The sequence below is a fragment of the Hemitrygon akajei genome, unplaced genomic scaffold (genome assembly GCF_048418815.1).
Source record: "Hemitrygon akajei unplaced genomic scaffold, sHemAka1.3 Scf000043, whole genome shotgun sequence".
Taxonomy (NCBI): Eukaryota; Metazoa; Chordata; class Chondrichthyes; order Myliobatiformes; family Dasyatidae; genus Hemitrygon; species Hemitrygon akajei.
In genome coordinates, this window is record NW_027331929.1 from 2,014,639 (window position 1) to 2,038,333 (window position 23,695).

At 49.8% G+C, this 23,695-nt stretch overlaps 2 long non-coding RNA genes across 2 annotated transcripts in view; one reads left to right on the forward strand and one right to left on the reverse strand.

Annotated features, from left to right (window-relative positions):
- Nucleotides 1-23,695, reverse strand: part of LOC140720489 (uncharacterized) — a 179,483-nt gene that overhangs the window by 143,355 nt on the left and 12,433 nt on the right. The gene's annotated exons all lie outside the window — the stretch shown is intronic.
- Nucleotides 6,772-8,696, forward strand: LOC140720507 (uncharacterized). The gene is made up of 3 exons (XR_012097205.1): nucleotides 6,772-6,907; nucleotides 7,323-7,384; nucleotides 8,368-8,696. It is a non-coding gene; the product is annotated as an uncharacterized lncRNA (long non-coding RNA).

Sequence of the window (23,695 nt, forward strand, 5' to 3'; positions counted from 1 at the left end):
TGTCACTTCAGTTCGGTTCCCAACCCCTAGCAATTCCAGGTTAAACTCTCCCCAGTAGCCTTAGCAAACGTCCCCGCCAGGAAATTGGTCCCCATCGGATTCAGGTGCAAACCCATCCTTTTTGTACAGGTCACCCTGGTCCCAAAAGAGCTCCAAATGATCCAGAGATCTGAATTCCTGCCCACTGCTCCAATCCCTCAGCCACGCATTTATCTTCCACCTCATTCTATTCCTATTCTCACTGTCACGTGGCTCAGGCAGGAACTCCGCGATTACTACCTTTGAGGTTCTGCTTCCTAACTTTTTTTTCCCTAACTCCTGTAGTATTTCTTCAGGACCTGCTCCCTTTCCCAGCCTTTGTCGTTGCTACCAATATGCACCAAGATCTGTGGCTTTTCTCCTTCCCACTACGAGATATCGTGGACGCGATCAGAAACATCCCGGACACTGGTACCCGGGAGGCAAACTACCATCCGCGTTTCTTTCTGCGTTCACAGAATCGCCTATCTGACCACCCAACTACAGAGTTCCCTATCGCTGCTGCATTCCTCTTCCTTTCCCTACACATCCGAGCCACAGGACCAGACTCTGTTACAGAGGCGCGACCACTGTTGCTTCCTCCAGGTAGGCCGTCCCCACCCAACAGTAATCAGGCAGGAATACTTATTGTTAGTGGGCACAGACACTGGGGTACTCTCTAATACCTGCTTCTTTTCCTTCCCTCTCCTGACTGTCAGTAGGGCTAGTAGGTTTGCAGATGATACGAAGAAATTTCGTGTTGTGGGTAGCGTAGCTGACTGACAAAGAATTCAGTATGGTTCGGTTTACTCCTGACACCTCCTCTGTACCTACTTCCAAGCACCTGAAAAGCATGTCCTCTCGTGCGAGCCATTTCAGTAGTAGGAAAAAGCCTCTGACTATCCACACGATCAATGTTTCTCATCATCTTGTACACCTCTATCAGGTCACCTCTCATCCTCCGTCGGTCCAAGAAGAAAAGGCTGAGTTCACTCAACCTATTCTCATATGGCATGCTCACCAATCCAGTAAACATTCTTGTCAATCTCCTCTGCACCCTTTCTATGGATTCCACGTCTTTCCTATAGTGAGGCGAGCAGAACTGAGCACAGTACTCCAAGTGGGGTCTGACCAGGGTCCTATACAGCTGCAACATTACCTCTCGGCTCCTAAATTCAATTCCACGATTGTTGATGGCCAATGCACCGTACGACTTCGTAACCACAGAGTCAACCTGCGCAGCTGCTTTGAGTTCGGACACTAAGATCCCGCTGATTCTCCACATTGTCAAGACTTTTATCATTAATACTATATTCTGTCATCCGATTTGACCTATCAAAATGAACCACTTCACCTTAACTGGATTGAACTCCATCTGCCACTTCTCAGCCCAGTTTTGAATCCTATCAATGTCCCGCTGTAACCTCTGACAGCCCTCCAACTATCCACAACACCCCTAAACATTGTGTCGTCAGCAAACTTACTAACCCATCCCTCCGCATCTTCATCCAGTTCATTTATAAAAGTCACGAAGAATAAGGGTCGCAGAACAGATCCCAGAGGGACTCCACTGGTGACCGACTTCCATGCAGAATATGACCCGTCTACAATCACTCTTTGCATTCTGTGGGCAAGCCAGTTCTGGATCCACAAGACAATATCCCCTTGGATCCCATTCCTCCTTACTTTCTCAGTAAAACTTGCGTGGGGTACCTTATAAAATGCTTTGCTGAAACCCATATACACTACATCAGCTGCCATTCCTTCATTAATGAGTTTAGACACATCCCCGCAAAAATGCAATCAGTCTCGTAAGGCACGATCTGCCTTTTACAAAGCCATGCTGACTCCTAATTATATCATTCTTCTCCATCAACTTACGTAAGACTCATTGCTCTATAATTTCCTGGGCTATCTCTTCTCACTTTGTTGAATAAAGGAACAACATCCGCAACCTAACAATCCTCTGGGCACTCCCACGTCTCCATTGATGATGCAAAGATCATCGCCAGAGCCTCAGCAATCTCGTCCCTCTCGCCGCACAGTGGCCTGGGGAATATTTCGTCCGGTACCGGCGACTTATCAAACTCGATGCTTTCTTAAAGCTCCATTCCATCCTCTTTCTTAATATCTACATGCTCAGATGTTTCAGTCTGCTGCAAGTCATCACTACAATCACTAAGATAATGAGGTAAAGTATTGATTAAGTAGCTCCTATGGTCTTAATAAGTATTTATTGTCATCTTATGATCTCACGGTATCTCCACAGCTGCGGAAGAACGGGAGTCGAAAGTGAAGATCGGAAATAGACCGTACCGTCTGATCTACCTACTCTGCCTAGTTACAGCCGCCCTCATCGTGATAGTGGTCGGTCTCTCGATCCATGGTGAGTGGAACGGTCTCCCGGTGGAGTCAGACCGTAAATAAAGAGAGTGGAATATACTGAGATTATAAAATGAAACCAACACTCCCACCCCTTACTGTAACACCGATGGAAGAAGGCAGCATACATGATGTTTAGGAAGCAAGGAACAGATGGGTCTATTGAGGAATATAGGGTAGCAAGAAAAGGAGATTAATAAGGGGTTGTGGACAGAAAGAAGGGAGCAAGAGAAGGTCTTGGCTTGTGGGGTAGAGGAAAACCCCAAGGTTTTTACAAGTACCCCAAACCATTACCCAGGCAGTATCACCCATGAACATAACACGGATGCACCACTTACTGAGGCAATTACCTACACCTCACCCTGACACCGGCAAACCCCTTAACAGATGCCGGTACCTAAATTCTCAAAGACACCGACATAGTACTCTCTGTGTACTCTCCATAGTGCCGTCGCACAGCTAAGCGTGACCCTCTCACACCCACCGTGGCCATGACATGTCTCTCACCGTGACACAGACATACCCCGCTCTGTGAGACCAGTGCACCCCACATGATGACACACATACTCCACCCACGGTGACACCACAAGGCTCCTCACGGTGACATTTTCCTCGTCTTGACATCGAGATATACTTCATTGTGTCCTGGTACACCTCCCGCCGGGGCACAGAATCTCCTATCACAGTGACACGGACACGTCCCTCAGAGCAACTCGGACATGCCCCGCACGATACTGACGCAGATCCCCATGGTAACAACAAAAACCTCACCGGGACATTGATATACCCCCTAGCGTGACACAGACACGCCCCTCAAGGTGGCGCCGACTCCACTCGCTGTGCCCCCAGCACATCCTTTACTGTGACACCCTTCACCGTGACACTGACACAACACTCTCTGTGACCCGTTCGGTAGCGTGACGCTGACTCACGTGTCACTGTAAACTCTAAACTTCCTTCACCATCTCTCTCAGTATCACAGATTCCTCAGTCTCAGTTTACCTCCGACCGAAACTACCATGAGTTAAACTCAACCCTTCAATCCAAGCTCTCTGCGCTCAACTCTAATCTCTCCGATCTTAAACGAATGCACAACGATCTACGTCACCAGTTCACTGAGATCGAAACGAAGTACAGATCTGTCAACGAAACCAAGGCTCAAATCTGTGAATTGTTGACCAGCAGAAGAGGTGAGGCATCATCCCCCTCTTTCACCCGCTCCTCATCACAGGGCAGGCATGGAGAGAGGAAGCGTCACTAAGTGCTTGATATCGGGAGTGTATGAAGAGATGGTATGGAGGGAGATTCACTCTGTGTTTGACCCCGGGAGTGTGTGAAAAGATGGTATGGAGGGAGATTCACTCTGTGTTTGACCCCGGGAGTGTGTGAAGAGATGGTATGGAGGGAGATTCACTCTGTGTCTGACCCCGGGAGTGTGTGAAGTGATGGTATGGAGGGAGATTCACTCTGTGTTTGACCCGGCGAGTGTGTGATGCCGCCGTGTGGAGGCAGCTTACTTCTGTTTCTGGTACTTTGCTGTGTGGTGCGCTGTGTGGTACAGGGGGAATCACTCTCCCTCTGAAATTTGTAATGTGCGCTGAGGGAGTTTATTTCTGTGTCTGACAATTGGAGTGTGCGATGGAGCCGTGGAGAAGAGATTCGCACTGTGTCTGACCAAGGCTGTGTGTGATTGGACTTTGTGGAGAGATCAAAATTCTGTTCTCTGACCCAGGAAGTGTGTGAGGGGTGATGTAGAGGGAGCTTAACTCTATCAGACCCCAGGAGTGTGGGATGAGACGGTGTGGAATGAGAAACACCCAGAATCTGACCCCGTAAGAGTGTGACTGGACGGTGTGAGTGCACGAAAGGCAGTGAGCTTCACTTTACGTCTGACCCCGGGGGTCTGTGATGGGTCCGTGGAGAGAGAGATTCAATCTGCGCCAATCTGAGTGTCCGATCGGACGGTGTGCAAGGAGCTTAAATCTGTGTCTCAGCCCGTGTCTGTATGATAGGACTCTGTGTTTGACACAGTGTGCCTCTGATGGGAAGCTATGGTGGGAAGAGGGGCTGAATGAGTGCGTTTTGTTGGGGGGGCGTCATGTGTGTTTTTCCCCTGAATTCCCAACTCATGTCCTCTTGTTTGAATCTCTCCTACTCTCAATTGGAAAAAGCTTATCCACGTCAACTCTGTCTATCCCCCTCATTATTTTAAATTCATTGTCAAGTCCGCCTTCAACCATCTACACTCCAAAGAATAAAGACCTAACTTGTTTAACCTTTCTCTGTAACTTTGGTGCGGAAGCCCAGGTAACATTCTAGTAAATGATCTGTACTGTCTCTATTTTGTTGACATCTTTTCGATAATTCGTTGACCAGAACTGTACACAATTTCCTCACTGATCACGAACAGGTGTAATAGGGTAGTGTGGAGGGAGTTTCGCTCTGTATTTGTCCGCAGGGCTGTATGATGGGAGAGTGCGCAGGGAGCTTCACTCCATGTTGGACCCAAGGAGTGTGTGATAGTGTGGTGGAGTGAAATCTTCAGTCTGAGGCTGACCCCGGTCGTGTGTGATGGGACAGTGTGGACGGAGCATCACTCTGTGTCTGACACTGGGAGAGTATGATGGGACAGTGTGGAACAAGCATCACTCTGTGTCTGACACTGGGAGAGTATGATGGGACGGTGTGGAAGTAGCATCACTCTGTGTCTGACACTGGGAGAGTATGATGGGACAGTGTGGAAGTAGCATCACTCTGAATCTGCCACTTGGAGAGTATGATGGGACAGTGTGGAAGGAGCATCACCCTGTGTCTGACACTGGGAGAGTATGATGGGACCGTGTGGAAGTAGCATCACTCTGAGTCTGACACTGGGAGAGTATGATGGGACGGTGTGGAAGTAGCATCACTCTGTGTTTGACACTGGGAGAGTATGATGGGACAGTGTGGAAGGAGCATCACTCTGTGTCTGACACTGGGAGAGTATGATGGGACGGTGTGGAAGTAGCATCACTCTGTGTCTGACACTGGGAGAGTATGATGGGACAGTGTGGAAGTAGCATCACTCTGTGTCTGACACTGGGAGAGTATGATGGGACAGTGTGGAAGTAGCATCACTCTGTGTTTGACACTGGGAGAGTATGAAGGGACAGTGTGGAAGTAGCATCACTCTGTGTCTGACACTGGGAGAGTATGATGGGACAGAGTGGAAGGAGCATCACTCTGTGTCTGACACTGGGAAGTATGATGGGACAGTGTGGAAGTAGCATCACTCTGTGTCTGACACTGGGGGAGTGTGATGGGACAGAGTGGAAGAAGCATCACTCTGTGTCTGACACCGGGAGAGTGTGATGGGACCGTGGGACAAGAGCTTCATTCTTCGACTGTCCTCGAGAATGTGTGACACGACATTGTAGATGGAACCCGAATTTGTGTCTGCCCAGTTAGGATGTTTGTGATTTAATGGCCAGCAGGGACCTTCACTCTATAACTGACTCCGGGTGCCTGTGATGGGACGGTGCCGAGGTAGTTTCATTGCGTGTCTGAGCTTGAGAGTGTGTGATGGGACGGTGTGGAGGGAAAATCACTTCGTGTCTGATCCCGGGTGTGTGCGATGGGAGAGTGTGGGGGAACTCCACCCTGTGACCGACCCAGAGGCTGCGTGACGAGGCGCAGTGGAGTGAGCTTCACTCCGTGTTTGATCGCGGGGTCTGTGATAGGACGGTGTGAAGGGAGCATCGCTCCGCTTGTGAAACCATGAGTGTGTGATGGGGTGATTTGGAGAGAGCATCAGTCTGTGTCTGACAGCGTGAGTGTATCAGGGGAGGGGGGAAGGGTAGCCTCAATCTGTGCCTGATGGGAGTCTCTACGATGGATGATGTGGAGGGATCTTCACTCTGTGCCCGATCCTGTGAATCTGTGATGGGACGTTGTGGACGGAACTTCATTCTGTGTCTCTCCCCGGGCGTTTGCGATTGGACAGTGTGGTACGTGATTCACTCTGTGTCTTGACCCCGGGAGTGTGTGATGGATGGTTTGCGGGAGGTTCACTGTGCCTGATCCTTGTTAATGTGCGATAGGACAGTGTGGTACGCGATTCAGTCTGTGTTTTGACCCCGGGAGTGTGTGATGGATGGTTTGGGGGAACATCCCTGTGCCTGATCCTTGTTAATGTTTGATTGGACGGTGTGTGGGGAGATTCACTCTGTTCTTGACTTCAGCTGTACGTGATGAGAACGCATGGAGTGAAATTCACTCTGTGTGGCACACCGGGTGTGTGTGATGGGAAAGTGAGAAGGGAGATTCTCTCTGAAGGGAGGGAGGGAACGAAGGGTGTCTCACTGTTCCTTGTTCCTGTTTTCCAGAGCAAATGTGTTCCGAGGACTGGGCCACAAATAAAGACCGGTGTTATTTCGTATCCACGTTTGAAACATCTTTCCGCAGAGCGATTCAAGAATGTTCAACCCGTGATTCAAGGCTGCTGGAAATCAATTCAAGGGATGAAGCGGTATGTGTCACAGCACGAGAAGATCCCACAGTAACACAGAAATCATCACACACTCCCGGGGTCAGACACAGAATGAAAACGCACAATAAACTCCCGTCTCACAATCCCGGGGTCAGACACAGAGTGAAGCTAACTCCCCACTATCTCGTCACACTCTCTAGGGGGAAGAAACAGAGTGAATATCCCTCCACATCGTACATTAAACACTGAGTGGGGGCGTCAAAGTGACGCTCCCTCCACACCGTCCCGTCACACACTACCGGGGTCAGACACAGAGTGAATCTCCCACCACCTCTTCCCAAAACATATTCCCGGGATCAGTCGCAGAGAGAACCTCCCTCCATACCGTCCCATCACACTCTTCCGCAAACAGTTTTCGATTCTCGGCATTAATCAAAGGAATTTAATTTTACAGAGTTTTGTTCCCCGCTCTGTCCCCCGAAACTATGCTTACTGGATTGGACAATGCGCGAACGGGTGAGATTTGGACTGATCTGTGGGGTGGGAGATGGCGAATGACACTGTTCTGAGGGGAGAAAATAGGATTAGTTTACGAACTGAAATAGGTTTGTGGGAAGAGAGCGGGGCAATGGGATATTCTGTCAGGAGAAGATGATACAAGGGGAATATTTTTAGGGAACGGTATGTGTCTGTCGCGGGACAGGGCAGTAAAATATTTTGACGATTGTCAGTGGGCTCCGGGGATTATTTTGGTGACTGACACAGGTCAGTGGGTGAACGAGGCAGAGTCGGATTAGTTTGGCGACAGGCCTTACTCTGTGAGAAAGAGTTATGCAGCAGGATCAGTTTGTGGTCTGACACTGATCTGAGGGGAGAGAGTGGGACAACAGGATCAGTTTGGGGTCTGACACTGACCTGAGGGGAGAGAGTAGGACAACAGGATTAGTTTGAAGACCGATACGGGGATGCGGGCACAGAGCCGGTCAGTGGGTGCAGATTGCGGACTGACGTAGTGCTGAGGGAACGGTGAGGGGCAATGAGATTAACCTGGAGAAGGACATGAACTGTCGGGAGAGGAAGGGCCGTGGGATGGATTTGGGGACGGACACATGGCTGCATGACGAGAGTGTATCTGTATGACTAATTTCGGTACCGCGTAAGTCTAAGGGGGGAGGATGGGAGAGTCAGATTTGTTAGGGGACTGAAATAGATCTGAGAGGAGAAAGTGGGTGTGTTCGATTCGCATTGGGACTGCCACAGGTCTGTGGGGACCGCGGAACGACAGGCCGGAGGTTGTAGGGGAGGTGGTGTAGTTGGATGAATTTGACGACTGACACAGAGCAGTGGGGAGACATTGGGACACTGGAATTATTTTGGGAACTACACAGGCCTGTGGCGATTGCCGAGTTTAATGGGACTAGTTTGGCGACGGTCTCGGTTTGTCCGCCGGATCTGTTTTGTCTGTGTTCAAAGTTCTTTTTTTAACCATTTATTGATAGGAATGTTGACTTTGGTCGGCTGTACAAGCTGTCCTCTGCAGGGTCCTCCTGCAGTGTATGTCAATCGAGCAGAAGGGGTGACAATTGCCTTCAGTATAAACACCGTTTCATCTGCGAGAAGTCCGCACCCTCCCGCCCAGATATTCCTGAAAGGATCCAGGTTCTTTGTCAACAGCCCGGAGAGCCGACTTGAATCAAATGGTTACCCTGTCTTTCCCTTCCTTATCTGTCCTCCACTCTCACTCACCCCATCCTCTCAACGTCCTCCCTGCAGGCTCTGCCACAACCTTCTACTCTATTCTCCTCTTTTCGCAAACTCATTCACCCCACCACACATGGACAAACCCCTCTCCCCATCTATGACCTTCTTTCTCGCCATCCCTCCCCCATCCCGCTCCTCCTCATTCTCTCTATCTCTCTGTCTACCCCCTCTCCTCACCCTATTTCCTCGATCATTCTCCGCCTGCTGTTTCTCCGCGCTCTCTTCCAACCACTTTTCTCTATCTCTCCTGATTCTCCCTCTCTACCGCACTCTCTCCCTCCCCTCTCCGTTCCCTCCAACACCTCTGTCTCCCTGATCTCTCCCTCTTACTCCTTTCCATCCACTCTCACCTCAACCCTGTTCCGTCTGGTTCTCGATACCCCAACTCTGGGTAAAGGTCTTTGCGCATTCCCTCTGTCTGTGCCCCTCTTGAGTTTATGCAACTGTGTAAGATTATAGCTACGCTCCAGGGAATAAAGACCCCTTCCTCTCTCCATCTCTGTTACTCCAGTCCCGGCAATATTCCTGCAAATCTCCCTGTACATTCTTTCCGGCTCAATGGCATTTTTTCCCAAGCAGGGCGACCAAAACCTTGCGGTCTCACTGACATCCTGTACCACTGCAACGTGACCTCCCGACACCTGTACTCAGTGCCCTGACCAGTGAGGACCAGCGGCCCAAGTGTTCTGTTCACTCGGATCGGGTGTTTTCCAACGGAATCGCTATTTGATTTATTACCTGAGACTCACACGGCCTGGAATTTCTCTTTTTGCAACATCAGTATGGCGCAAAAATGCAAAATTAATGTAAATTACAAATTTTAAGAAATACCGCAAAAAAGTCGAGTTATTTCTCGTGCGTTCAGAGAATTAGGCTATCGAGTCTGCTCTGCCGTTTCCCCATCCCTGATCCATTTCCCTCTCAGCCCCGATCGCCCGTCTGTTCTGCGGTTTTCCCATCCCTGATCCATTTCCCTCTCAGACCCTATCGCCCGTCTGTTCTGCCGTGTCCCCATCCCTGACCCATTTCCCTCTCAGCCCCTATCGCCCGTCTGCTCTGCCGTTTCCCCATCCCTGATCCATTTCCCTCTCAGTCCCGATCGCCCGTATGTTCTGCCGTTTCCTCATCCCTGATCCATTTCCCTCTCAGCCCCGATCGACCGTCTGTTCTGCCGTGTCCCCATCCCTGATCCATTTCCCTCTCAGCCCCTATCGCCCGTCTGTTCTGCCGTTTGCCTTCATGCATTGTCTAATCAAGAACCTATCAACCTCCGCCTGAAACTCATCCAAATGGCTGGGCCTCCCCGGCTGCCTGCGGCATTGAATCCCGCAGATTCACCACGTTCTGGCGAAGGGAATTCCCGCACGTCGCCTTTCTACTTTCGGACTACTTTCGGAGTCCTTTGTTCTCAGCGTGTGTCTTTTGACCTGGACTTTGGCTGGGACTTTTGAATGGACTCTCCTACCATAGGAAACATCCTCTCCACATCCACTCTCCCGTGGCCTTTCAATGTTCAATCGATTTCGAGTGGCTCACCCCTCAGTCTTCAGCATCACTGTGATCCCAGAGCCGTCACACACTCCTCATATAATAACCTTCCAATCCCGGAATCATTCTCCGAAACTCCTTTGAACTCTCTCTAATGTAAGCACATCCCTAGTTAGATAAGGGATCCAATCCGACTCACAATACTCCAAATGTGGCCTCACCGATGCCTTAGGAAGCCTTAGAATGACAACATATAAACATTTAACCATATAACAATTATAGCACAGAAACAAGCCACATCGGCCCTTCTAGTCCGTGCTGAACGCTTACTCTCACCTAGTCCCACTGACCTGCACTCAGCCCATAACCCTCCATTCCTTTCCTGTCCATATAAATATCCATCTTTCTTTATAAATGACAAAATCGGACCTGCCTCTACCACTTCAAATGGAAGCTCGTTCCAGACAGCTACCACTGAGTAAAGAAGTTCCCCCCCCGTGATACCCCTAAACTGTTGCCCCTTAACTCTCAACTCATGTCCTCTTGTTTGAATCTCCCCTACTCTCAATGGAAACAGCTTTTCCACGTCAACGCTATCCCCCTCATAATTTTAAATACCTCTATCAAATCCCCCTCAAACTTCTACGCTAAAAAAAAGAATACAGACCTAACTTGTTTAAATTTCTCTGTAACTTATGCGCTGAAACCTAGGTATTATTCCGGTAAATCTAGTCCGCAGACTTTCTCTATTTTGTTGATATCTTCACTATAATTCGGTGACCAGAACTATACATAGTACTCCAATTTCAGCTTCACCAATGCCTTGTACAATTTTAACATTACATCCCAACTCCGATACTCAATGCTCTGATTTATAAAGGCCAGCATACAAAAAGCTTTCTTCACCACCCTATCCACATGAGATACCACCTTCAGGGAACTATGCACCATTATTCATAGATCACTCTGTTCTACTACACTCTTCAACGCCCTACAATTTACCATGTAGGTCTTATTGTGATTATTCCTAACAAAATGTAACACCTCACACTTATCAGCATTAAACCCCATCTGCCATCTTTCTGCCCACTATTCTAACTGGCCTAAATCTCTCAGCAGGCTTTGAAACCCTACTTCATTATCCACAATACCACCTATCTTAGTATCATTTGCATACTTACTAATCCAATTTACCACCCCATATATCCAGATCATTAATGTATATGACAAACGACATTGGGCCCAGTACAGATCCCTGAGGCACATCAATCTGCCTGTGAAACAGTTATGAAAACTACACGAGGTCAGCCGAATCCCACTGCACCGCAGATTTACTTTTAAATCTTTCTGTCCATCAAGAAAACAGTTTACGTTTTTTTTTCAAATTGCAAGACCAGTCTCTGAGGTTGGTTCTGTAGTTCAGAAGGGAAAGGGGCGAATGAGATAAGATCAGCTGCGGTTATAGGAGATTCATTTTATGGGACAGAAAAGATGTTCTGTGGGTTCATTTGACTGCCACTGAAATCCGCAGAAGACCAGAACAGAGCTTGCCATCTGCCGAGCGAACGCTTGGGGGCAGCACATACTCCTGCCTGGAGGCCACGCCACACGACACCACGCTGCTCAGCTCCTTCATTTTCTCTGCCAAGAGCAACTCTCTCAGTTGAAAAATGAACTGGACTGCAACGAATATCTCAGCTGGGAGTTTTCATTGAGGAGGGGGAATGAAACCGTTTAAACTAGAGATGCAGAGGGATGAAAAGCAGAATGCCAAAACTGAGAGTAGAGTGTCCATTGGGACAGATGTTGTTACGATCTCCGGCAAAGTCAGGAAGCAAAAGGTTGAGACTGCTGGGTCTCCAATTATTAGCTGCGACGTTTCCATGCAGGTCGTATTGTACGAAATGCGAAGTACGAAATTAAGGATTAAAAGTTTAGGGGTAACACGAGGGGGTCTTCTTTACACATAGTGGTAGCTGTGTGGAACGGGCTTCCAGTAGAAGTGGCTGAGGCATTTTCGATATTGTCATTAAAAAAAATGGATAGGTATATTGACAGGAAAGGAATGGATGGTTAAGGGCTGAGTGCAGGTCGGTGGGACTAGGTGAGAGTAAGCGTTCGGCACGGACTAGAACGGCCAAGATGGCCTGTTTCCGTGCTGTAATTGTTACATCGTTATATGGAAATGCAGATGCGCTCAGAGCGGGGGTGAACGACCTGAATTGTGATATTGTAGACACTAATGAGTCGAGGTTGGAGGACGGGAAGGAGCGTTACCTCAACATTCCGGCTTTCGGTTGCATTAGTCGTGATGAAGCGGAAAGAATTCAAGGGCGATGGGCGGCTTGACTGGACACATTCGATTCATTGACAAACACAGGGAGAGAGTAGTTCCAGAGGCTCTTTGCAAGGGACCTGGGTGTGCGAGGAATGCGGGGAGATCAAGTCAAGTCAAGGCAGGTTACTTTTATTGTCATTTCGACCATAACTGCTGGTGCAGTGCATAGTAAAAATGAGACAACATTTTTCAGGACCATGGTGTTACATGACACATTGCAAAAAACTAGACTGAACTACGTTAAAAAAACAACAACACAACAACTACACGAGACTACAACCCTACCTAGGACTGCATGAAGTGTACAAAAGAGGGCAGGCATTACAATGAATAATAAACAGGACAATAGGTCAAGGTGTCAGGCCAGGCACTGGGTATGGAGGAGTCTGATAGCTTGGGGGAAGAAACTGTTACGTAGTCTGGTCCTGAGAACCCGGATGCTTCGGTGCCTTTTCCCAGACGTTGACGTGTCCCAGATGGACATTGTGTAGGCAGAAATGATTTACATTAATTGATATATCACAGTTTTGCTGTCCGATTGGTCCGTTCTGTTAGGTAATTCACGTTCTCTGTTCCGCAGGGCGAGTAAAGAGTGATTTGAACCCATCAAGTGGGAAGAGCACGGGGTGGGGTAGATCAAGGTCTTTGACGATAGATTCTGAAATACAGGGAACGACCACTTCACAGACAGCATAGGCAGTGAAAGAGCCACACGGCCCTCACCGTGACACCGACATCTCTTGCCGTGACAAGAGTGCGCCCCTCATCGACGCCCAGCAGCGTGACACCGACAGAGTTCCTCACCGTCTCCATAATCCACTGCAGATCCCCTCCGAGTTCCCGTCAGAAAGACACTTTCCTGTACTCCTCCCCGTCTCTGTCACACACTCCCTCCTCTACACCACTCCCGTCGCTGTCACTCCCTTCCCTTGCAAGCTGCCCCGTCTCTGTGACCTATTCCCTCCCCAGCACAGTTCCCCCTTTCCGTCATAACAATTCCCGGACGACCCTCCCGTCTCCGTGACCCACTGCATTCCCTACAGGCCTCCACATCTCAGTCGCTTCTCCCCATTGTCCAGTCTCTCTCTTGGTGTTCACAGGTAATTGGAGGAGAATGGATCGGGTTTACGCCAGCCCCCTTTCAGAGGTTATCCGATCTTTCGCCCCTGGGCCTCTGCAGAACTCTAAATGGACAGCCAGGTCGTGTGGATCCACACCACTTGCTCCAATGGCTGCAATCGCACTGGCCTTTCGCTGGACAGGACTCTCCGCCTCTTCCTTCCTCTTCCCTCAGCCCGCCACCCGGTCACAAACTCAAACACCATCTCCGAGAGACACACACAATCCGAGACTACCGGGACGCTGAAGTGTTGGGTCTTGGTCAGTAGGGCGGATGTTGATGGAGGGAGGGAGCTTCGTACTCCGGTATACTGTGGTGCGATCCTGCGGGGGGTACTTTACATTTCTGACCCCGGGAGTGAATGAATGGTTAATATTTAATGATCATCACTTGTTGTCCGACGTCAGGAGTGGAGGATGTTTCCCCCAGGGTCTGGCCCCGGGGTGGGTGAAGGGATGGTGTGGAGTGACCGTCACTGCTGCTCACACACTGGAGTGCGTGATTGGACGGTACGGAGGGAGCTTCACTCCGGACTACATCCGGAACTATGTGATGGATCTTTGCGACAGGAGCGTCACTCTGTGTCTGATTCGAGAACAGTGCGATAGGATTGTGTGGAGGGAGCTTCGCTCTATGTCTGACTCATAGCCAAAGGTTATAGAATCCCGGCGTTTGAACAGAATCCAGTTAAACACAGGGAGTGAAAAACAACATAGTCACTCACTCGTTTGACGAGTGTGCATTAACAGCAGTTAATCGCCGAAGTTTCGGCGTTTGATCAGCAACCGATCGGGGAAACGGATTCATTAGCGTGTGCGAATAAATATAATTCAGTGAAAGCGGAGCGGCCAATCCTGGAGTGGACACTCATCGACCGGTCATCCGCTGATTTATCTTTTCCATGCGTCAGCGAGGGGATGGTTGAGTGAGGGAAGGAGGAGAATGGTAGAGAAATTTCTTGCCGTTTATTCATTGTTTACTTGTCTGTGATTCTTAAGTGGGTGAGTGAGCAACCGGAGGTCGAAGTACAAATAGAGATCAGTAATGAAAAGGGAGATTTCCTACGAGATCAGTATGAATAGGGAGGCGGATCTGTAACGTGAGGTCAAGTATTTAGATATTAAATTAAAGTCCAGGACGAATATCCGTCCAAGTGAGGCCAGAATTCGCAAGACAATGCAGTTTAGCAGTTTAGCAGATAGAGGACAGTGGCAGGGGCTCTGTATGAAATTTTACCCTAAATCTACTCTTTCTTACCTCATTCTCTATTCCCTCTCTCCATCTTCACCGCCCTCTTCCCCTCTCCCTCTTTCTACTACTACCTCAATAACTCTCACCCTCTTTCCTTTCTCCTCCCTCTCTCTGTCTTTCATAGGCTCTTCTCACTTTGTCTCACTCCTTCTCTCCTCCCCATCTCTCTGGAATTTCACCTTACTCGCTCTTGCCTCCCTCCATCCCTCAACCCTTTTGCTCCCCTTTCATTCCCTCATCTCTTTCTCCCCACTCTCCCCTTCATTGTTTCTCAATCACTCACTGCTCAAGCGCTCTACCGTCTCCCTTCTATCACACCACCCCTCCCCGCTTCCTCGTCCCGTGCCCTCTTGCCCATTCTGTCCGCACACCCTTTCCTTCCTCTTACCCTTTCGCTCTCTCAATGTTCATACCCTCTCGCTGCGCCCCCAATTTCCATCTCATCCCCCACTCCACACACTCTCAGACGGGAAGTAGGGTGGGGAAGATGAGGCGAACTTTAGTGAAAGGGGCTTCGGGTATTTGCCTCATTGGGTTCTCTTCCAAAGAAAGTGCGACCGGCACAGAAGAGACGGTTTCAATTCAAGGTGAGTTGCATTGCAATCCAACCATACATGAATATCCACCAATACAGTCAAACGAGTCTGCGTTACTCCAGGACCCAGATGCCAAACACAACACCAACGGCCACACAATGGCACAGAACCCTCAAAGATAACAAGCAAATGCAGAATATCAGAAAAATGCATTCATACAATATGTATGGATTTCATATGTTATTTCATATGTATCTCAGGCTGAGGGGAGAGTTGATACAGGTCTATATCATGACGAGAAACAGAGATAGACCAGGCAACTGGTGCATTTCTCCCCCAAAGAGAAATGTCTAATACCGCGGAGTGGAAGGGGTGAGGGAGTATCTTTGCAGGAGAGGTGAGGGGCGAGGTTTTGTTTACACAGAGAGCGTGGGTGACTGGAATGTGCTGCCAGGGATGGTGCTGGAGGCAAATCGATAGAGGCGTTTAATCGGCTCTTTGTCATGCACGTGGGTGAACAGGGGTTGGAGGGAGATGACCATTGCATGAGGAAAAGAGAGTGATTTGAACACAGAGGATGGAAAGAACAGGGCCGGTTAGATCAGGGAATATGACGATGAATTGACAAAGTAAAGGAACGATTTTTCCACAGACGACATGGGCAGTGAACGACCCACAAGGAGAGGCCGATCAGACCCAACCATATGGCTAATCTGCGTTTTAACAGCGACCGTCATTATGACGGGTATCTGCTGGAGGATTGATGGTGAGTTTCACTCCGGTCGCAACGACCAAACAGCAGAGAATAAAAATGGCCACTTTAACAGCAACACATTCCCAACATTTCCCGGAAACACCCTTCACTGTGCTACCAAGACACCGCTCACTGTGGTACTGATGGGTCTCTCAGCATGACTCATCCCTCACGGTGACACCGACACAACCCTCACCAACACATCACTCAACATGATATTGACATATCCATCAACCTGATGCCAACACAGAACCTAACGTAATAACGATTCAACATAACACTGACACGCCTCTCGACGTGGTGCACACATCCCTCACTGTGACACACACGCGTCCATCTCTTTGAAACTGACTCATCTCTTATCATACAGCAAAAACAACTCCACCGAAACACCGACATAACACTCACCGTTACAAAGACACATCCCTCACCGTGACACCGACAAGCCCTCAGAGCGTCATCCACTCAGTCCTCACCGTGACAACAACACTAAACTTATTGTGACACCGACACATTCACCGTGACCACAACAGGTCATTTCCCGTGACACACCCCTCACCGTGGCATCGACATTTTTCCTAATGTAATACCAATTCACCAAACACTATGACACAGACGCGTCTCTTACTGCAACACCGTCTAACCTCGCACTGTGACCCCGACATATCTCTCACCGTGACATAGAGATACACCGCGATGTGACCCGGTACACCTCTCACATAGACCCAGAAACACCTATCACAATGACAGCTACACGTCTCTCACTGAAACACCGACTCGGTTTGACAAGGAATCAACTATCACCGCGATACTGACGCAGCCCCCATCGTGACACCATCAAAAACCTCGCTGGTACCCTGATATAACCCTCAGCGTGTCCCTGACACGTAGCTCACGGTGGCGCCGACGCCCCTCACTGTGCAACCAGCACCCTTCACCGTGACACTGACACACCACTCTCCGTGATCCGCTCAGTAGCGTGACGCTGACACACTATAAACGCCAAACATCCTTCACCATCTCAGATCACCTTTGACCGAAACTACAAACTCCTTTGGGAAGAAAATCAGGAGATGAGCAGGACCATGTCGACTACCAGTCCATGAGTTAAACTCAACTTTCAATCAACTTTGAGACAATTACTCACACCTCACCCTGACATAGGCAAACCCCTTACCGTGATGCCGACACATAAATACACAATGACACCGACATAGTTCTCTTCATCACACGGACACACACCTCAGCGTGACAATATCCCACACAGCGTGGCCATGACATGTCTCTCACGGTGACACAGACACCCTCATCACAATGAGACCAGCACCCACACATTATGCAGATACTCCACACACCGGCACACCACCAGACCCGCCTCTCTGACATCTGACATTTCCCTCGTCGTGACTTCGAGATACACTTCATTGTGTCCCGGTACACCTCTCGCCGGGTCGCAGAAACTCCTATCACAGTGACACCGACACGTCCTTCACAGCAACTCGGACATGACCAGCGCTGAGACAGTGAATCGGTCATCACAACGATACTGACACAGACCCCATTGTAGCAACAACAAAACCTTCACCAGGGCATTGATAACCCCTCAGAGTGACACATACACGCCCCTCATGTTTCCGATGACGCCTCTCACTGTGACACCGGCACATCCTTCACTGTGACACCCTTCACCGTGACACTGACACAAAACTCTCTGAGACCCGTTCGGTAGCGTGGCGCTGACTCACGTGTCACTGTAAACGCTAAACATCCTTCACCATCTCTCTCAGTATCACAGATTCGTCGGTCGAACGAAACATGCCACCGAAACTCCAATCTGTCCGATCTTAACCGAATGCACAGCGATCTCCGTCACCAGTTCACTGAGATGGAAACGAAGTACAGATCTGTCAACGAAACCAAGGCTCAAATCTGTGAATTGTTGACCAGCAGAAGAGGTGAGACATCATCCCACTCTTTCACCCGCTCCTCATCAGAGGGCAGGCATGGAGAGAGGAAGCGTCACTCTGTGCTTGACATCGGGAGTGTGTGAAGAGATGTAATGGAGGGTGATTCACTCTGAGTTTGACCCGGTGAGTGTTTGATGGGGCTACGTGGAGGAAGCTTCACTCTATCACTGAATCCAGGACAGTGTGAAAAGACGCTGTGGAGGTGGATTCACTCTGTGTCTGACCACGGGATTGTGTGATGGGGCACTGGCCAGAGAGATGACTCCAAAATGTGTTATGTCACCGTGGAGAGAAAGTTTCACTCTGAATCCGGAAGTGTGTGATGGGACCGGGCAGCGGGGGCTTCACTCTGTGTGTGAATCAGGATGTGTGATGTTATCTTGGAGAGAGAGCCAGAGTCTCTGTCTCACCCCAGAAGTGTGCGATGGGACTGTGTGGAGGTGGATTCACTCTGTGTCTGACCATCGGACTGTGTGATGGGACAGTGTCCAGAGAGATTCATCCCATGTCTCACTCCTGAAGTGTGTTATGGCACCGTGGAGAGAGAGTTTCACTCTGAATCCGGGAGAGTGTGATGGGATCGTGGAGAGACAGCTTTACTCTGTGTCTGATATCGGGAGTGTGTGATGGGACAGTGTCCAGAGAGATTCATCCCGTGTCTCACTCCTGAAGTGTGTTCTGGCACCGTGGAGAGAGAGTTTCACTCTGAATCCAGGGGTGTGTGATGGGATCGTGGAGAGACAGCTTTACTCTGTGTCTGATATCGGGAGTGTGTGATGGGACGGTGTGGAGGAAGATTCACTCTGTGTCTGATATCGGGAATGTGTGATGGGACGGTGTCGAGGAACGTTTATTCTGTGTGACAACACATTCTGTGATTGGATGTTGCGGAGGGAGTCTACCCCCGTGAGTTTGCCATGGGAGGGTGTGAGCAGAACTTCGCATTGTATGTGAGGACTGTGTGGTGTGATTGAACGGTTGAGAGTGAGCTTCACACACTGACTATCCACGAATTGTGTGATGGGATGGGAGGAGCGAGTTTCACGCTGTGTTAGACTAGGGTTTGTTCGATGTGACCGTGTGGAGGAAGCTTCTCTTTCTGTCTGACCGTTGGAGTGTGTGATGGGTCCGTGGAGAGAGAGAGATTCATTCTCCGTCTGACCGTGTGAGTGTGTGATGGGACGGTGTGCAGGGAGATTCACTCTGTGTCTGACCCTGTGAGTGTGTGATGGGACGGTGTGCAGGGAGACTCACTCTGAGTCTGGCCCCGGGAGTGTGTGATGGGACGGTGTGGAGGGAGATTCACTCTGTATCTGAACCCGGGACTGTGTGATGGGATGGTGTGGAGGGAGATTCACTCTGTGTCTGACCCCGGGAGTGTGTGATGGGACGGTGTGGAGGGAGATTCACTCTGTGTCTGACCCCGGGAGTGTGTGACGGGACGTTGCGGGGGGAGATTCACTCTGTGTCTGACCCCGGGAGTGTGTGATCGGACGGTGTGGAGGGAGATTCACTCTGTGTCTGACCGTTGGAGTGTGTGATGGGTCCGTGGAGAGAGAGAGATTCATTCTCCGTCTGACCGTGTGAGTGTGTGATGGCACGGTGTGCAGGGAGGTTAAATCTGCGTCTCACCCCTTCACTCCGTGTGTGTATGATGGGGCTCTGTGTCTCACCCCCTCACTCCGTGTGTGTATGATGGGGCTCTGTGTCTCACCCCCTCACTCCGTGTGTGTGTGATGGGGCTCTGTGTTTGACACTGCGAGAGTCTGATGGGAAGCTCAGGTTGGGTGGTGGGGCGTGGTCATGTGTATGTCTGACACCGGCAACGGTAGCGCGTGCCTGGACGGTGTGCCGCCCCGTGTCTGAACCCAGTGCTGTCTGTGATTGGACGGTGCGGAGGGAGCTTCTCTAATTTTCTGACCCCTGTATTGTGTGACGTCACTGGCTAGAAAAAGCATCATACTGTGTCTGACCACAGGAGCGTGCGGCGGGATGGTGCAGAGAGTGTTTCATTTTCTATCTGATCACGGGTGGGTGTATTGGGGGTAGCGTGGAGGGATGTTCACTCTGTGGTTGTCCGCAGAACATTGTGATGTGAGAGAATGCAAGGAGCTTCACTCCATGATTGACCAAAGGAGTGTGTGATCGTGGCGTGGAGAGAAAGCTTCAGTCTGAGGATGACCCGGAGCTATGGGCCAGTGTGGGAGGAAGTTCACTCGGTGTCTGACCCAGAGATGTGCGATGGGACGGTTTGGAGGAAGCATCACCCTATACCTGACCTCGGGAGAGTGTGCAGGCAGGGTAGGGAGGTAGCCTCCTTCTCTATCTGACCACGGCACTGTGAGGTCTGACGGTGCAGTGGGAGACTCACTCCCTCTCTGACACCAAGATTGTGTGTTCGGATGCTGTACAATGACCTGTACTCTGTGTCTGACTCCAGGGGTATGTGATGGGACAGTGTGGAGGGAGATTCACTCTGTCTGACCCCGGGAGTGTGTGATGGGACGTGGTGGAGGAAACTTCACTCTGTGCCTGACCGCGGGAATGTGTGATGGGACGCTGCGGAGAGAGCTTCACTCCTTTCTGACCCCTGGATTGAGTGATGGGACAGTGTGGAGGGAGATTTACTCTGTTTCTGACCCTGGCATTGTGGGTTGTAGGGGGTGAGGACGGAGCTTCACTCTGTGTCTGACCAAGGGAGTGTGTGATGCGACGGTGTGGGTGGAGATTCACTCTGTGTCTGACCCCGGGAGTGTGTGATGGGACGGTGTGGAGGGAGATTCACTCTGCGTCTTTCCCCGGGAGTGTGTGATGGGACGGTGTGGGTGGAGATTCACTCTGTGTCTGACCCCGGGAGTGTGTGATGGGACGGTGTTGAGGGAGATTCACTCTGTTTTTCCCCGGGAGTGTGTGATTTGACCGTGTGGCGGAAGATTCACCCTGTGTCTGACACCGGGAGTGTGTGATAGGTCGGTGTGGAGGGATATTCACTCTGTGTCTGACCCCGGGAGTGTGTGAAGGGACGGTGTGGAGGGAGCTTCTCTCTGTGTCTGACCCCGGGAGTGTGTGATGGGACGGTGTGAAGAGATATTCACTCTGTGTCTGACCCCGGAATTGTGTATGGGATGGTGCGGAGGAAGGTTAACTGTGCGTCTGATCCCAGGATGTGTGATGGGACGGTGTGAACTGTGCTTCATTCTGCTCGGGTTTTTTGACGTTCCGGATGGCAGATAGACTTTTCTTTGTCCCTGATTTCCAGAGCAAACGTGTTCCGAGAACTGGATCAGAAATAAAGACCGCTGTTATTTCATATCCACCGTCAACACATCTTATGATGGAGCAAAGCAACATTGTTCAAGCTTTGATTCAAGACTCCTTGAAATAAATTCAAATGATGAAGCGGTATGTCCGACCCCATTGTATGATTCCACACAAACACACGACCGTCTTCCTCACTGGGGGTTAGAGACACTGATTGAAGTTCTCTGCTCTCTTCTGTCACAGGCACCTGGCTTCAGTTACAGAGTGAAAATTCATCTGCATCGCCCCATCACACACACCAGGGGTCAGACACAGAGTGAATCTCCCTCCGCCCCGTCCAATCTCACACTCCCGGGGTCAGACACAGAGTGAATCTCTTCGCATTCCGTCCCATCTCACGCACCCGGAGTGAAGCTCCCTCCACACTGTCCCATTACACACTCCCGGGGTTAGACACAGTCTCAATGTCTTCGCACTCCGTCCCATCTCACGCACCCAGGTACATGCACTGAGAGAGTCTCCTTCCAAGCATTAATTGACGATGCTTCATTTCACAGAGTTTTATTTACAACTCTATTCACAACCGTGACCGGACATATTGGATCGGAAAATGTGAAGACCGGTGAGTTTTGGACTGGCGCAGGCCTGTGTTATTGGTGAGGGTCAGTGGAATCTATCTGGGGAATAACACGAGACTGTGGTGTGGGAATGGGGCAATAGGAGTAGTTTGTGGATTCATTCATGGCTCTGGGGAGGGTAGAAGACAGTGTTGTAGGTACACTGTACTGACACGGGGCTGAGGAGAGTGAGTGTGTCAGTAGGATTTGTTTCTGTCGGGAAGTACTTGGGCAGTGCGATTAATTTGTGGACCGGACACCCGTTTGCAGGAGAGTATGCGACGGTGGGATCCTTTGTGGACTCAGGGGGAGGGGGAATGTGGGCAAATTTAATATTTGGGGATCTGACACAGAGCAGTATGTGTGTGCTATTTTTTTTTCTCTCTTATGCAATTGTTTAACCCTCTTTGACAGGAACGTGAAACCTAATCTCCTGTATACGGTGAACGATAGAAAATCCACCTGCACTAGGTGTAAAGCGTACAGATGGACTTACAACTGCAGTGATGGACACTATTTCATCTGTGAGAAGTCTGCTCCTTTGTCCCTGTTTGTTCTTGAAAAGATGCTTGAACTCTGTCAAGAGCCCGTGGGTGCACTTTGAATCAAGTGACGACCCGTCTTTCCACAACCCCCCGCAACTCTCCCTAACTCTCACTCCCCTATCCTCTCCCAATCTCCCAACATCTCTTCCTCATTCTCCTCGCCCACCCTCGTCCCCATTCTCTCCCCCGCTCTCCTTTGCAGCTCTCTATCCCCAACTATCCCGCTGTTTATCGCCATCTCCCACTCTGTTTCCCCTTTCCCTACTCCGACCCTATCATACTCCTGCCCCTTCCGCTCTCCCTTCTCTTTCCAGCCAATCGTTCCCTACTCTCTGCACACCCACTCTCATCTTTATTCTGTGCTCTCTGGTTATGCCCTGGAAATGAATTAGTGAACTCGGGAACGTCAGCCCCAGTCCCAATCCCAATCTACTTTGTCCGTCGGTTCCTCGACACCACCATCTTGTACACTGTTGTCTCTCTATCCTTCAAAGCTTCCCACTGTTGACCGTTTGGGCCCTTCCCTTCGACACTGAGGTTCAATAGCGCTTGAGCTCCAACGTACCAACTGCACCTTTGCCAGGAAACATCCTGTCCGAATCTACACTTGCCAGATCATTCCTGACCCCAATAAAGTTGGCCTTCCTCCAATTTAGAATCGGTCCCAAGGGTCATACCTATCCATTTCCATAATGAGTTAATTTCTAATGGCATTACCATCACCAGATGCAAATTGGACCCCGACACACACTTATCTCCCCTGCCTTTTCCCATTCCGCACTAAAAAATCAATTGTTGCACACACTCGTTCGGACTTTATACGTATTGCTAAAAGAATCTTTCTTGAAAACATTTTACAAACTACCCAACTCGTCCTTTGACTGTCTGGCGCTCACACCCAATACCTAAAAAATTGAAATCACACTTTATCACAACCTTATGTTTCTTGCAAGAGGCTGCGAACTCTCTACAGATCTATTCCTCTGAACCCACAGGACTGTTCGGTGGTCGATAATGTAGCCCCATGAATGAGTCCATACCTTCCTTATGTTTCAGTTCCGACTATCAAACCTCACTGAGACGAGACTGGGCACTGCCGTGATGTTATCACTGACTTGTAAAACCGCCTTTTCGCTCTTGAAATATTCCCAGATTAGCACGACTGAAACAGGGGAAACTGGAATTTTGA